The sequence below is a fragment of the Quercus robur genome, chromosome 4, assembly GCF_932294415.1.
Source record: "Quercus robur chromosome 4, dhQueRobu3.1, whole genome shotgun sequence".
Lineage (NCBI taxonomy): Eukaryota > Viridiplantae > Streptophyta > Magnoliopsida > Fagales > Fagaceae > Quercus > Quercus robur.
The window spans coordinates 47,493,609-47,508,484 of record NC_065537.1 but is presented as its reverse complement, the minus strand read 5'-3'; the positions used below and the strand labels follow the sequence as shown (position 1 = coordinate 47,508,484).

Below are 14,876 nucleotides of genomic sequence, written 5' to 3'. Positions count from 1 at the left end.
AACAAAATAATTCAAGGCCCTTTTCCCAATTTATTGTTATTCATAGTGACAACTTTCAACACACATTGCCCAAAGCAATAGTAGAATCAAATCCTTGATCTTCCTATCAAGTAGAGCTTCAGTTACATAAATGGCTCAACTCTAAAATGGCTTCCGATGAACTTGCTCTTAGAAAATCACCCTCAACGGTTTCATTAAAAATACAATAAATGGGAATCTATTTTTTGTTTAAATTTATGGTGAACAAGCAGGAACTCATTAGTCATCATCTCCAAGGCTCCAACACTTAAACTAACACAAGTTTGTTTTTTTCTTTTCTAATTTTAGACGTTAGTTTACTTTTCACCGTTCAAGTTGCTAGAGTTAATTTGTTGGGTTAAGTTTAAATGAGGTGGCATACTCACCTTTGATTTATTTCAAAACAATCCTGTTCATAAAATGGACACTCTCCATTTATAAGAGAAATGGAGAGGATCCGAATAGTGATAGTACAAAGGTGGCCATTACCTATTGCCTAGTCTGAAAACTCTGAATATAACAATGGTCACTGCCACTGCCACTACCGGAGAGGGCATTAATTGAATTCCCCTTAATTAGGGGTGTTTTTCCGGGGATTAAGCTCAAAGGTTTTTTTTTTTTTTTTTTTTGGGTTTAGTGTCAATTCTATTCATCTATAATGCAGCCAAGTGTGAGGAGGCTAGTTTAAAAAAAAAAAAAAAAAAAAAAAAAAAAAAAAAAAAAAAACACTCATCTAGACCAACATATAATTTCAATACTATTTTTCATGTTATTTTTTTTTAATAATAACAATAATAATAAGTTGACACATAGCAAAAAAAGTTGACATGTACTAATAATTGTCTACCACGTGGCTTTATCTCTCCAACTTTGTATGTGTCATTATTTTACCCAATGTTAAAAGTACATATGTCACTATTGTGCGCATCCTCTAGTTTGAGGATCCAACTTTTATAATATACTAGTATGTAATCCCGTGCGTATGCAGGTGTATATTTTTTTTTTTAAATCACAATTACATATATATATATATATATGTGTGTGTGTGTGTGTGTGTGTGTGTGTGTGTGAATTCAAATTAAACTCGGTGTAAGAATTACAACTTACACATTTTTTAAGCTATAAATTTCTAAAATATGTAGTGGTTATTATTATTATTATTATTAGAATCTAATTGAATCTAGACTCTTTAATTTTTGTACCTAGTAATTCACTTGCGAAAAAAATTAAAAAATTAGATGGGTCACATGATGCAAAATTGAATTCCAATTAAAATTCAATTTAGAATCTAATTGAATTTAGAATTTTTGATTTTTGCACCTAATAATTCACTTGACACACAAATTTAAAAATTAAATGAGACATGTGGCACAAAATTATACTCCAATTTAGAATTTAATTGGTTTTCTCTCAAATTTGGCCATTAATATATATATATATATATATATATAGATTATAGATGAGTATTTTTTTTTTTTGAAAAGTGTGTATTAAAACTTATAATTAAACATTTATTAATCTTTAACATATGCTCTTAGAGCACTGGTTAACATGTCACTTACTTTTATAATTCAATATTACACTGGGAGATAGAGGATTTGAACCTTAAATGACTCTTTTAGAAACCAAGAAGTGTCAACCAATCGAGCACTAGGGAGTAACCATTTTGGTTTGGTCAGGAATTGAAACGAAATATTTCAGTTAATATCAATTTACTATTTCGAGGTTATCAAAGTATCCATTCAATCCAAAGTAATCACACACACATATATATAATTATTAATTTATATCTCACCTAATATTATCATAATATCCATTTAATCCAATAATAATAATAATAATAATAAAGGAATTTCCTATGGGGGAGATCTACTGATGTATTTAAATATTCACTTATTGCTTGGGAAAAGGTTGTGTGGCCAGTGGAGGCAAGTGGTTTGGGGATCCAAAGGATTGGGTTGTTTAACCAAGCTTTACTAGGGAAGTGGCTTTGGTGCTTTGGGAAGGAGGCCACACACACTTATGGCATCAAGTCATAGCCTCCAAATATGGGGAAGGTAGTGGTGGCTGGTGCACTAGAGCTGTTAGAGGAACGCATGGCTGTGGGATGTGGAAGAACATTAGGAAGGGGGCGAAGAGTTTCTTTGGTCATGTGTTGTATGCGGTGGGAAAGGGTTTTCGTATTCGGTTCTGGCATGATCCTTGGAGTAGTCCTACTCCTTTGAAAGAATTATATCTGGAATTGTTTGCTTGTGTTATGGATAAAGAAGCTGGGATTTCTGATATGGTTGACATTGCACCTGATTGGGGTGATAAAAGCTGGAACTTACTCTTCCACCGTGAGTTTCAAGATTAGGAGATGGCAAGGTTTTATGCTTTCTTTATATCTCACCCAAAATACCTGTGGGGGGTGATGATACCATGGTTTGGCAATTGAATCGTAGTAGTGTCTTTGATGTGCGTTATTTTATAAATCATTATTAAAAACTCTGTTAGTTTTTTTCCCTTGGCAGTGCATTTGGAGTGTTAAGGTTCCTAGAAGGGTGTCTTTTTTCTTATGGACAACTGCTAGGGGTGGGATTCTCACAATAGATAACCTTGTTAAGAAGAACTTGCCTCTTGTTAATTGGTGTTGCCTATGTCAGTGTGAGGAGGAAACCGTAGATCATTTATTATTACATTGCAAGTTTGTCAATACCTTTTGTGGAGTGAAGTCTTCTACTTGTTTGGGGTTTAGTGGGTGATGCCAAAGACAGTAGTCTCTCTACTTTCTACATGGTGGAATTGGTAGGGCATTCATTCTTCCAATGTTTGGAATATGGTACCGGCATGTTTTATGTGGTTAACTTGGAAGGAACACAATGCCCCAAACTTTTGAGTACACTGAAAGAACTGTGGACCTTTTGAAGTCTTTACTGACTAGGACTTTGTTTAAGTGGCCTCGTATTTGGGGTTTTACGCATTGTACTTCTTTGTTTGAGTTCATTAATTCTGCTAGCTTTTCCCTTTGATCTGTTTGCATCTGCTTTTTTGTAGTGAGTTTACTATCATAAACTCATTTTACTTTTCTTATCAATAAAGTTTTTATTACCTATCAAAAAAAAAAAAAAAAGGATTAAGCTTCAACTTGGATTGGTGATTTATATGAAAGTGTAGACGTCCTAACATGTTCCTCTTCCATTTATCTCATGTTCACCTTGTTTTTCCATTTACCTTTTTTAAACTTACAATTTTCTATCTTAAATGGGGCATAGGTTTTCTTCTCTGGAATCAAACTAGCGGTGTTGGGTAAGAAATAAAAGTTTTAAGAATAAGATCCAACAAATTCAAGAACCCAAAATAAGGTTTGCCCTAAATTTTCTTATGCAATTTTCAAATTAAATATGGCCTCTTATTTGAAGATGAGAGTTGAAACTTTCAACCTATAAATTAGTTTCCCAAATTCCACCACATTCATTTGCTATTCACCAATTATCATAATCTTAGTTTGCTTATTGCAGTATGAGGACATAATGTCTTCCAAATTTACACTATTGGGCCTACATTCATTAACTATTTTGAAGAATTTTCCATCTATCTTCCGTATCATTACCACTGTATCCTTGCACATAATGATGATTTTAACCTTTTTCACTAATCTCATATAAAAAGGATTGTTCAAAGTGCCTACATATAAGAACTTTTGGAGTCACAATGACTTAGGTAGATGTCATAGGCTTAATTTTAAGAAGACACTATATTAAGAGCAGTTATATGTTTACTAGCCTCATCACATGCACTTCGTATGTGCGATGAGGCTTTTTTTTTAGCAAAAAAAAAAAAACTCTGTGTTTTTATTTTATATATATAATTTTTATTTTGACAATTTATAAGTGGACAAAACAATTTGAAAATTAACAGGAGAGCTGTCTTATTTTTTAGGCAATGTTTTAGTGGGAGTTGGAGTTACATTTTTAACAGATTGTCATTTAGTTTTGTCTCTACTTAAACATAAGGGTGTAGAGGCATTCTTGAACTAAAAAATGGGGAATCCAAACATGGAAAGCCTCTTAAATAATAGTATAGATATTGCATAGTAATTCTTTTGTATTCTAAAATTATTAGTAATTATCAAAGCAAATGTAAGACACTTTTATATTAATGGATTTAACTATGAATTGTGTTCGTGTAACCTAAGTTTTTTGTTATCATTTTCAAGTCATCGTACCTTCATATAAACTAGATAGTTTTAATATTTGATGATGCCGGAAAATCAACAGTAAGCAATACGGTCCTCACGTGCTCGAAACAATACCTGCACAACACAAAAAGAGAAGACCTCACAGAAAGCACCGGTGTGGTGCTAGCCAGATACCCTCTGAAGGTCAAGTTAGAATTTCTCACAACTCTAGAGTGCCAAAGCAGGTAAATTATGCGTACCTATTTTCTGAGGGTCTTTGGGTTTTTATAGTGGCGTAGATTTGAACTATTATGCTTGCGTAGCAAGTCTTGTCCATATAGGAAGATCCTCACTAATGTGCATATCTTCCAGGATCTTCTTTTTATTAGAATTCTACTCGCATTGGGATTCTATAGACTAGGGTTAACCGTGGGGCGCAAGTCGTTTCCATTTAGAATTCCTTGGGGCTCACATAATGAACTAAGTGCCATGTGGACTTTTGGTCCGTCCATGTAGGATCTGTCCATTTGCTTAGCAGTCCGTCCATACAATCTGATTTTGTCACCTCCAAATATTCTTCCTCTTTAATATTTATTTAAATATACCATGTATCGCACATGTTAGCGACTATTACATTATATACAATTGTTACCGATGACTGAAATTTTAGGGAATATAATTGTTCATAAATTATCCTTAGCTAGAGAACAATTTAGAGATATTATACATTTATCCATACAAGTTTCATCCTTTTTAAGCTTTGTTTATTTCAATATAAAGCATTTTCATTAAAAAAATGGATTTGTAAACAAGTTCAAGCCTATCTTTAGGTTTGATTTAGAAACAAGCCAAACTTAAACATAATAACATATTTATAAACAAGCTCTTAAATATGAAGGTTGATTGAAGTATATATAATATAATATTAAGTTCCTATATTTTGTGGGGCAGGGGGAGGGGGGGGGGGGTATTTTTCAATCTGGTCTTTATGTTTTTAATGCATTCAATTTGGTACTTGTTTTTCAAAAAATTTCATTTTGATCTTACTAATGAAAAGGTCCATTTTAGAATAAATTTTAAAAAAAAAATCCAAAATAATGAATTTAAAAGGGAAAAAAAAAAAGAATAAAAGAAATCGCCATCTTTTCTTGGCGGCAACCAAACACAAGATTAGAGAGAAAACTTTACCTTGCTCATTGATATGAACTATGAAGGAACAAAAGCAAAAGGTCTCGTCTCCTCTGTTCTCGGCATTGCAAGGGAAGGCCCTATTAGAAATTGTATTGTATAATAGTCTTTGTATTTTCTGTACATTTATTGTGGAATCTCCTTCACTCGAGTCTCTACTAGACCGTTATCATATTCTCCATCTTCAACCAATGGTTGATATTCGATCTAGGGCTTGGAGGAGTTCTTCAATCAGTGGCGCCTCACTGGCACCTTCCCGTTACACTTGATCATGGCATCTTGGAGCTCACATTGAGCCTTTTACTCTGCTATGCAGGATTTCTTCTTCTTCATCTAGGTTCATGTGTGTACACTCGATCTTGACTCTTGAGGGGGCCTATTAGAATTTGTATTGTGGATTTGTCTTTGTATTTTGTACATTCTATTTTAGTCTACACATTTTTCATATTTTCCACATGTGATTTTTTTAATTAGTTAGGAATTACCGAATTAGTTAGTTTGTTAGTGATATTTTCTTAGGCTATATAAGAGTGCTTTGATGTAATTTACACACATTGATAATATAAGCTAGGCTGCACGGACAACGACATGGATACGATGTACGGCAATTTTTTAAAAACAAGGGTACGACACGTCTAGGGTACGACGATTACTTAATTAATTAATATTTATATTTAGGTATTTTTTTAAAAAAAAAATTTTAGATGTAATTTATATTTATTTTAGAATTTAAATTAACTAAGAACAGCAAAGAAGTACAATATCACTCATAAAATAGCAAATACAAAACAACAAAACAAATTTACTAAACCCATATAGAAAAATCCATAAAATTAGAAATAGTCAATTACTAAACAACAATGTCAACAAAACAAATAGTTAAATTACTAAACCTATAATAGAAAATGTAGAAGGCTAAAGCAGTAAAACCAATAAAAGAAAATGCGTAAGAAATTGTACTTGATTTGTTGACCCCTTGTACACTTCCTACGTACTTGACCCTTTTTGATATCAATAAAACTTATTACTTATAAACCAAAAAAAAAAAGTTTAAGGCAAAATTGCGAAAATGATAAAACCCAACCATAAAAAGAAGAGAAAAGAACTGAGAAAGATGGTCAAAATGGGAAATTAACCCTGTTTGCAAAACAATATAATTAGTAGGCACTGTTTTCAAACTATATTTTTTACTAGCATCTCGAGTCTAAGAGACTTGATTTAGGGCCTATAAATCGAGTCTCAAAGACTCGATTTTCATGGGTTGATCATGTTTGACGTAGCATTTTTTCCACATGGCGACCACCTAGAAATCGAGTCTCTAAAACTTGATTTATAAGCACCCTCTAAAAAACAAGTATAATGTTTTATAAGCACACACACCTTCTCTTCCTCTCTTTTTCTTTGTTTTCCAATTCCCAAATTCTTAGGTCCAACAAACAAACACAAAGTCAACAACCATGTCCTCCACCACATCTCACCCAATTCTCCCAATCTCAAACACTACCGCCACCACCACCAATCGCCACCCTAGCTTTTCGCAACTTCCTCAACAAAATAACCGAATCGGTCCGCAACAACCTTGCCCAGCGCCGCCCGTGGTCCGAGCTCGTCGACCTAGGCTGCGCGGCCTGGGTCACGAGGCCAGGTTATGTGGCCTAGGTTGCACTGGCCTGGTCGCGCTGGCCTGGGTCAGTTTGATTTGATTTTGTTCTTGGGTTTTTTGGGACTTTGGAAATTTAAGAAAGAAGAGTGGGAGAAGAACTGGGTCTGGGTCTCCAAACACTTAAAAATATTTGTACTATAAATGTTATAGATGTAAATCTAGTTTTAAAGACTCAATTTACAGGTGAACGTCACGTGGAAAAAGTCCCAACTCAAACCCGATCAAAACATGAAAACTGACCCTTAAAGACTCGATTTATAGTCCAAAATCGAGCCTCTTAGTCTCGAGATGCTAGTAAAATATATAGTTTGAAAAGATGGCCTACTAATTATAATGTTTGAAAATCAGGATTAATTTCCTATTTTGGCTAAGAAAGAAAGGCTAAAAGAGAGAGAGAAATCGAAACCTGGAATTTTTTTTCCATTTGGCCTTAAATTTTTAACAATTTTGTTAGTGGTGATGTTTGCAAAACAATATGGAAAAATAGCATCTCGAGTTTTCCAGATCCTTCTTCTTCTTCCTTCAGATTTGGTTCTTCGGTTCTTCAAATTGTCTTCATCTTCATGCATTTTCTAGATCGGTTCTTCAGATCTTCTTTAGATCGTTCTTCTTCTTCCTTCGGATCTAGTTCTTCAGTTCTTCAAATCGTCTTCATCCTCATGCTTTTTCCAGATCGATTCTTTAGATCATCTTCGAATCTTCATGTGTTTTCCAGATCAGTTCTTCAGATCATCTTCATCTTCATCTTCATTCTTCAGATACTTCTATAGAACTCGAGTTTGAGAAACTCGAGTTCCACGTGGATGAATTATTCCACCTTAGCACTAGAACTTGAGTCCTTAAGGCTCGATTTTGTCACCAAACTCGAGCTTCACAGATTCGAGATACTAGTTTCCTAAATAGTGTCAAAACCTTGCTAACTAATGACATTCTCTCCCAAAATTATGCTAGCTTGCAAATTACCTCTTGAAACCTGAAGGCAAGAGAAACTTTGTTCTATGACAGAGGGGGAGAGAGGGAGCTTAAGGGTCGCTGGCGGGGGTTCTTTTGTCGCCGATCTATGGTGGAATGGCTCGCTCAACATCAACAAGGCAAGAACAAAGCAAAGAGAGGCGCTGAGGGGCTTTGGTGCAAGAGAAGGAAGAACTGAGAGGCAGATGTCTTGTAGGGCTTTTAGTTGATTGTTATGCTTAAACCAGGATCAACGATGAGTGGTTTGTCCAGTTGTCAAAATCTTGCTTTCTTTTTTTTTTTTTTTTTAAGATTTGCCATGTCTGGGACATACCGGCATGTTGCAATCGTGTCGCGACCGTGTCCAGGTTGTACCCAAATTTTTTTAAAAAAAAATTATGGTTCGTGTTGGGTACGGATTTGGGAAGTGTCTTACCAGTACCGTGTTGGACACGGGTACTTGGCCAAAATAGGCCTGTCCATGCAACATAGAATACAAGAAGTTATTTATTTTACTCTCTATATTTTGACAAGCCCTGAGCTCAAATTTTAGCTTCACTAAACCAAAGCATGTATTAATTATTATGGTTGATGATTAGGCATTCAAGGTTCTAATTACATCTAATTGCAATTTTTTTTCTTTTTCTTTTTTGAGTAAAACTAAAAAACCCTAATAAAAATTATGTCTTTTTGTTTCTCATTTTTCTTTTTCTTTTTTAATTTTTTGTTGTCTATTCTTTGTATGTGTGTGTTTCTCTTTTTAGAACTTAAAAATGGATGAGACTATGAAGCAATTCCAAGAGGGCTTAATTGAGCTTGAAACTGAAGCGGAGCATCTTCTTTTAGCTCACCATTAGGTATTTTTCTCAAACTCACTGCTTTGTTTTGGAACATTTTGTTATGTTGCTAAGAAAGTGTGGGAAAATACAAAGACATTTGACATTTAAAGCTTGAGGACAATTTCTATTCACTATTTTAAGACAAGTCTGTAATTTAGAACTCAAAATTGAAACATTAATGCTTAAGAACACAAACTGATAAATTTTTGTTGTTATTAGGGAACTGAGAAACAAAATTGCAAAGCTCAACTAAGTCCAATACAAGTTGTTTGGCTCGGTTGAGTTAATAACCCTATTTTTTTATTTACTTGAAGAAAAAATTTAAATTGTTGTTGTTGTTGTTTGGTTGTTTTTTTCCCCCTTTGATTAAAATTACGTTTACCTAAAGAAAGGGGAAGGGAAAGGAAAGGAATTAGAGAAGAAAATAATTCAAAATTCTTCCTTGGAAGTAAACAAAAAATTTCTCTTCAAAATAGATGAGATTTGGAGAGAAAAATTGGTTGCAAGGTGGGCTATGACTTGTGGAGTTTTGTTTTCCGATCTTTTGGGATGCATAGGGTTTAGCAGAGAAGGTAATTGATTTATTGTTTGGTTGGAGAAAATGGGTGGTAAACATTCATTAGACATATGGAAAATGGTTCCTTTGAGTTTGATGTGGACTATATGGAGAGAACGCAATAGGCATACATTCAAGGATGAGAAGCACACAAGAAATAAGTTGCTTGTATTTTTTCTAGTTCCTTATTTGGTTGGTCTCAAGGCATGGGGTTTTACGAAAAGGGATTCTATTGTTGTGTTTTTAGATACACTGCCTTTTGTAGATAATTTTTTCATTTCTTGTAATTCTTTAGGCTCTTCGTGTTCATTTTACATGAAGTAGCCTCTTTTTAATAAATTATTATTACCTATTGTTAAAGACAAGAATAAAATAATATAGAGAAGTGGTACCAAAACAAAGAGAAAACACAAGGGATTACGTGGTTTGGCCAACGGCCTACATCCACAGGATAAAGCCATGGCAACTACATCTTTACTGTATTTTCAAGTGTTGATTACAATGAACCATAGTAGGGAATGTATAAGAGCTAAGGTTAGCCCTACATGGGCTTACAATATAATAGGCCTCTTGACCATTTTACATTAACATTAACTCAATGTCTTCAACACCTTAAAAAAATAAATAAATAAATAAATTATTTCTTCTTTTTACTTTAAAGGAGGTAATATAGCTTTTTATTTATTTTTTTCTTTCTTTCTTTTTTGTGCGTGTGTATGTGTGATGGATAAATCTTACTTTCTTTGTGAGGACATGAAGGGTTACTGATTCCTTTGATGCAAATGTAGCTAGTTGAAAATGATAGAGTGAGGAATGGGAATAGGGAGGCACTTACTGCATTGAGGAAGAGGGCTCGGACTACAAAAACTAGCGTTCCATCTCCTTTTGAGTCAATAATGAGAGATATTGGGGGTCCCGAATCTAGGCCCTTGGTGGAGGTATGTACCACCTGTGGCTACCATGACTCTAATGAGTGGACATGGATGATGTTCCCCAGGACTGATCTTATTGGTAGGATTCCATTTCATGCTGCTCATACCATCTTGGAGACAGGTTTTTCTCAAACCTATCTTATTTTATTGCAATTACGTGTTTAAGTTGCTTTTTAATATGGCAGTTATAGATATACACACACTCATCACATACCAAATGGGGTGATTTAGTAAGGAGTTCCTAGGCTTACTAAGTTTTTGAGTATGTTGAGTTGTTGAAGAAATACAAAATTAACATACATCAGAAATGAAACTTTTGTTCTTTCTAGAATTTCTGTTCTTTCTAGAATTTGTGCTCTGTTACTCAAATATTACTCGCATACTACTGTAAGTAAGCCTCTTTCTATAAATATTAACTCAAGTCAAACAATAGCTCTATTCCAACTCTCCTGGTAATCTAACCAAATTAAATTTTGAATTCCTCCATCCAAGAGAAATAAATTAAAGTTTTTAAATTTAATTTCTCTGCATTGTTTGTTCCCCTAGTAAAAAATAACATTTTGGATTCATTCGAGAAATGCAATAGAGAGGGCTTAAAATTTTAATTTGTTAGAGATACTTGTAAATATATAGAATAAGACCAATTAAGAAGCAATGACAGGCCTGATACTAATAGGTATTAGATTGATTGTTTTGGATTTTGAACCCATAATTGGAACTGAGAACCCTGTTTTGATAATCCACATGGTCAAATAAATTTTTCTAATGATAAGTTGATATCTGAAGTTAGTTACAAAATATATATATATTGGGTGCATGTGTAGCTTACCAATAAAAAACTAGTTACAAATAAAGGAATAGCTAGATGTTTTATATGTTCAAGTATCAAACATTCCATGATAATGTCATTGTATTATTGGCTTGATATATTGGTTTTTATCCCTGATTTCAATCATGGGGATTGTTGTCAATTACATATCCAAAAAAAAAATGGTGATTGTTGTCAAGGCTATTGTTTTGTTGGTCTTATAGCAGTTCTTAACAACTTACAATGCCCGGTTTGCAATTTGTGTGTGCCTCTCCCTATATGCATGCCATACGATCTTGGATGCAAGGTCAGATTGAGTTTATAACAGTTGGATCACGAAATCAAGATTTTGTTCTGTCCTATTACAAACTGATCTCTAGATGAATCTCCTTCTTGTGTCGTTGTAACATCTAATATTTATGATGTGGTGATGGAAGATTAATTTGTCACTGCTTCGCAATTTTTTTATCCAAGATTTATTTTATTTTTATGGGAAAATGTGTGAAGTTCGTTAGAATAATGGTTAAATGATTTAATTTACCTCTTTCCTAATAGTTTAAGTTTTGGGGACTGGTGATAGTTTATCATTTATTAAGGCTCCACATCCCCTTTAAAAATTAAAAATTCCATGGGTACTCACTTATTGAGGGAGAAATTGGGTCTGTACATTAGGGATTGTATTAGAATAATGATTATGTGACTAAATTCACTTATTTCTTATTTGGTTAAACTTTTGGGACTAGAAGTAGTTTATCGAAGTCCGATTGAAGCAAGATTCGTATGATTTTAAAGATATAGTTATAAGAATTCTAGGCTTAAAACAATTTTTAACTTGGGTTTCTATTTTGCAAGTTATGGTTAGTTTTATGAGGCAAGATTTTTCCACCAAATTACTAGCTGGCATTTTTTAAGATAAGCCACTTGCCATTGGGTCTTATGAGAATCACATGATTTTTTATTTGATAGGTTAGAATCACATGATTCTTTTTTAAAGACTTAACAATGATTGCCTGTTAAGCCTATAATTTTTTTTTTTTTTTTTTTTTCAATCTCACTTTCCCTAAGTTGCAACTAATCTTTATCATTGTCAATCCCCATTTGCTAAGAAGTCATCTAGTTAAAAATGCCGCACCTTTTCCAAATAAGATTACCAGTCTCTTCACATTTCTAAGCAATGATATTGTTTTCTCGACATTAGAAACCAAAGGGATTAGATTTGAATTGTAAATGTGTATGAAGTTTTGACAATGGATAAGGCAGTTCGGCTAAGGAGGAGTTGGGGATGGGCTTGGGCCATGGAATAGGGAATTCAAGAGACTTGTGTGGCTTGGATTGAGAAGTTGGAGAAGGGCTTGATGGATTCAATGTGATTGAGCTATCACTATGATGACGGCTATTTAATAAAGGCCAACAAGCTCTGTATTTTGTGCACATAGGTGAGAGATTTCCTAGTGAGGGAAGTGCACATGGATGGGCTTGCAAGGATATTTGGGTGCAATAAGACCATTGAGGAGCTAGAGCACAATTCTATTAACCAAGCCTTAAGTGAGATGTCACCAAGATAATTGGCTAGAGTTGCCAATGTCAATTGGCCAAACACTCTAAGTAAAATGTTGGCCTTTACACCCCTTTACTGGTGCTAGATTGCCCTAGGTAGGATGTAAGCATGGATTTTGTGCTAGGTCTCTCTTGCACCCTTACGAAGCATGACTTTGCTCTTGTGACTATGGATAGGTTATCCAAAATGGCCCAATAATTCCCTATTCTGAGACCTCTAATGCCTCCAAGGTTGCCAAACTTTATTTCGACGAAATTGTCAAACTATATGGCCTCCCCAAAAACATAGTGTCTGATAGAGACATCGGGTTAATGAATTATTTTTAGAAACTATTTGGCCCATAGAAAGAAAAAAGTTGAAATTCTTTACGGCTTACTATCTTGCAACATATGGCCAGACTGAAGTTGTTAATAAGAACCTTGGGAACATTTTAAGGTGTCTTGTAGGTGAACATGCTATGAACTTGTATTCTATTCTCCCTACGGCTTGATTTGCATGCAATGCTCTATCAATAGAATCATAGGTATGAGTTCGTTTGAGGTTGTGCATGGTTAGAAGGCTAGGAAACCTTTTGGTCTCATCCCCACGTCCCCTCGTGTTTGATTGTCTGAGTCAACCAAAGCTTTTGGATGGCATGTCCATGACTTGCATCATGACATCAACAAATGTATTCAAGCAAGTAATAGACAATATAAAATTTAGGTTGATTCTCATCATCGACATTTAGAGTTTAAAATATCAGATTATGTTATGGTTCATAATTAAGCCTGAGCAGTTTCCTTTAGGAATAGTTAGGAAATTGCAAGCTTGCAGTGCTGGACCATTTAAGGTGCTAAAGCTAATTGGACCAAATGTGTATGTCATTGATATTAACACTACTCTTAGCATTATTATTATTATTATTATTATTTATAAGTAACAAAAGTTCATCAATCAAAAAAGAGAATACCCAGGTACACTAGAGGTGTTCTTGAGTAGCAGTACATCAAACTCGCAAATTACAAAAATTAAATCAAATAAATTAGAACAAGGATGAGAAATTTAAGCAGTACTCCAATCCAGCAAAGAATGAAGGAGGGATTTAATCTCAAATATAGACCTTTCATTTCCCTCAAAGCACCTCACATTCCGTTCTTGCCAAAGGTACCACATAACACAGTGAGGCACAACCCTCCGAAAGACAATATTTCTATGTGGAGAAAGAGAGGTGAGAGAAAAAAGCAAGAGCGAGAGTAACCCCTTACTTGAATTATTTCAAGAATAGGACTAACATTTTTTGCCAAATTACAAAATTGCCTTTTTATTTTTTTTTTTTTTTTCTGCTGAATTTTCGTGAGGCTCTCACCTCAAGCACCTTACAGACTTATTTAAGGTGCTCAACTAGGCTCTAAGGCAAGCACTTTACTAAAGGCACCTCTTAGGCTTCAATGGTGCTTTAGTAGCACCTCACCTTGCCTGATCATCTAGGCGAGTGCCTAGCTCGCATGTGACTGCACTACTTTGAGGTTCAAGATGTGTTAATGCATGTAAACAAGTATCTGGGGACCATCAAATATGACTTATTTCTTCAAAATTATTTTCCTGCCCAAATATATGATATTTTTAAGAATTATTGGATGGGTTTCATGGGTGACCAAATAGTATCAGTATCTTGGATATGCTGCTAATATAGCTCCGTCATAGGAAAAAAATTCCACCTGAAAGGAGTGGACATATATGTAAATACCTTGCATTTCTAGGGAAATGCTTTTTTCCTAAAGCTAATATCCGTAAAGGAACAACTCTCTACCCAAAATCAAAATTCAATTAGCATTTAATTAAACTTAGAATTTGAAGGAAAAATCAAAAATAGATTTTATTTACCACAGATTGGCCTGTGCATTTGCATTGTTTAGCTCCTGAAATATGAAAGAGTAAAGAAGTGGTAATTATTAGTAAGATAAGAAACAGTGGAAAATGTAAGAACCTGGAAAAGGAGCAATCAAATTGGCATAGATTGAGATAACCATCCCACCTTCTTTTTGCTTTTGCCTAAAAGGAGGAGGGGGAGGATGGAGAAACAAAATTGAGTATGCGTGTGCTTCAAATTAAAAAACCAGCTTATTTTACTATTCATAAGCCCCACTGGAAGTTGATGACATTGTCACAGATCAAAACCTTCTTATGGCAGTGTGCTCATGAGAGCATCGGGGTGAAGACTTGCC

General features: G+C 34.3%; 1 protein-coding gene across 1 annotated transcript in view; it reads left to right on the top strand.

The window, feature by feature from the left end:
• The first annotated feature begins 3,271 nt into the window (after window positions 1–3,271).
• Window positions 3,272–14,876, top strand: part of LOC126722453 (uncharacterized) — a 74,152-nt gene continuing 62,547 nt past the window's right edge. Inside the window, exon 1 of the mRNA XM_050425612.1 lies at window positions 3,272–3,362. The gene's annotated coding sequence lies outside the window, so the exon portion shown is untranslated. The remainder of the gene's footprint in view (window positions 3,363–14,876) is intronic.